Below are 2529 nucleotides of genomic sequence, written 5' to 3'. Positions count from 1 at the left end.
AGTAGCTGTGCTTGTGGAAGGGTTTAAGTTGACTTACGCATATTTTAAGTATAAAATTTTACATAACTAGAACTGGCTTTCCTGAATCCATTTTTTCAGAGCCTTTACAACACGAAGAAAGAAAACTGCCCTTAACTTTACTCTTACGTTCCATACAAGTATGTGTCTATTTATTTATTTTTTGAGAATAAAAGAGCTTTACTAAATTTAAAAAGTAATCGAGATATAAGTCTGTGTAAAGTTCTCTGCATTTTAAGAGAAATTAACAGGTTCCTAGTATAAGGATGGTAACAAATGACATCAATTTTCAGAGGTTTATTAACTTATCTTATTGGGTTCTTGCCTAGCTCCATTTTCAACAACAAAAGGAAACAATTACGATGAAACGATAATTAGGTAACGACCTAGGTTCATTTTTGGGTCGAAACGCCATAAGAAATCCAAAAGACGTCGTTTTTCCTGGGAGGAAGCTAGCAAAGGCAGAATGTGGTACTAAGTTACCTCAAGAGAGGAACAAACTGCACTAAAACACAACACAACGAAAACAAATTTTAATCAGTTGAATTAGAAGATAATCGATGAAAAGACTAATATAATCAGACTGAAACAAAGATTAAACGGTTTAAATAAAAAAAGACATACCTGAAATGCAATGCCGCAAGAGAGAAAAAGGAGAGGAGGAAGACGATGGTGTTTGCGTAACTGTGAGTCTGTGGTTTATTTAACATGAATTTAGGCGTCGGTTACAATAGAAACCGACGTCTAAAGTCCCCTAGACGTCGGTTAGCTCACTAATGTGACGTCCAAGATAACTTTTCACTACCTTTTACAAGCACCTTAGACGTTGGACACAAGGGGCACCGATGTCTACGGTGTTGATCGGAATGACTTTTCAATTCTGGTCAGGGAAGTAGACGACGGTTTACTTGAGGTGCCGACATTTATAACATTTTAGACGTGGCTCTATGCTATGTGACATCGAAGTACCTACGAGTTAGGTGAATAACATTAATTACAGTCACATAGACGTCGGTCCCCCAAAAACTAGACGTCTATATGGCAGAAATTGATTGTCTTCTCGCCTTCCTATCAGGCCCATTGACGTCAAGTTAAGGGAGCACAAACGTCTATAACATTATAGACGTCGGTTATTTATTACGTGACGTCTAAGCGCCTAGGAATCAGGTGAAGAGCATTAATTGCAGCCAGATAGACGTCTGCCCCCCTCATAACCGACGTTAATGGGGCAGAAAAAACTATCTTCTCGCCTACCTGTCAGGCCCTTGGACGTCTGGTTAGGGAAGAATAGACATCTATTATATTATAGACGTCGTTTGCCTTAGAAATCGATGTCTTGATTGCCAACTTATTTACGATAATGCCACTGTCCATTAATATACGTCGAACCACCCTTTAACAAACGTCTTGTGAGTGATGTCAAACAGTATTTTGGCACTAGTGTACGTGTTTGATCATGTTTGTTTGATGTCTTTTCTCTTTGTGAATCTTAATTAGCATTATTAACTTTTCTCTTTGTGATAACTTTTGTAAATGTACCAAGTATGCTAAAGGAATATGAAAATGGTTATTTTTTTTTATGTTAAACTACTGTTAATGATAAATAGAGACATATACAGTAAAAAAAATGGATCTTAGATTCTGGTTGGAAATTGTGGTCAATAATACATAATATGTTACCTTTAGGAAAAAAATTATAATTTATATACTTAATTTGTTTTAGAAATTTCATATATAATAGACTACATTTGGACGAAAAGAATTATAGTCTACAATCATGAATAGACTTTTGAATGAAAAAAATTATAGTCTATAATCATGAATAAATTTTTCATTCAGCTGTAGTTTATTATAAATTTTTTTTATAAAAAAAACATCATCTTATTAAATCCTATACCTTATTAAACCAAGATTTAACAACAGTATATGACTTTGTTGAACTAGATAATTTTGTTGAACGAGAAACAAATAACGTAGTTAGAAATTCCTAACTACTAATTGAACAAAAAAAATACTCAAAATTCAATTTCAAACTATTTAAAGTAAATTTTGTTTTTGGAAAGATTTGGTATAGAAATGATCATAGCTTTTGTTATGGACCTCAAAGGTTGAGGTTCCAAAATTCTAAAATTTCAACCTTTATTATCTCTTTATATGTTTTAAAGCATTTTTCTCCCATTTTTTCACATTTCAAAGGCTTCTGCTTTTATCATGATACATACAACAAAATTAAATAAAACATATCATCATATCATTTTTAGGGTTTAGAAGAGAGAAATACAAACATAGTGCTTGAATGAGAATAATGGTAGAGACAAAAGCGTTCCCAGTGGCGAGAAGTTATAATGTTATGCGCTACTACAATATTATGCATGGACCAAGTAAAATTTTTTAAAAGTAACTCTATTAGTCAAACTATAGACTATATATATATATATATATATATATATATATATATATATATATATATATATATATATATATATATATATATATATATATATATATATA

This window comes from Vigna radiata, chromosome 4 (assembly GCF_000741045.1).
Source record: "Vigna radiata var. radiata cultivar VC1973A chromosome 4, Vradiata_ver6, whole genome shotgun sequence".
Lineage (NCBI taxonomy): Eukaryota > Viridiplantae > Streptophyta > Magnoliopsida > Fabales > Fabaceae > Vigna > Vigna radiata.
Note: the sequence above shows the minus strand (reverse complement) of the source record.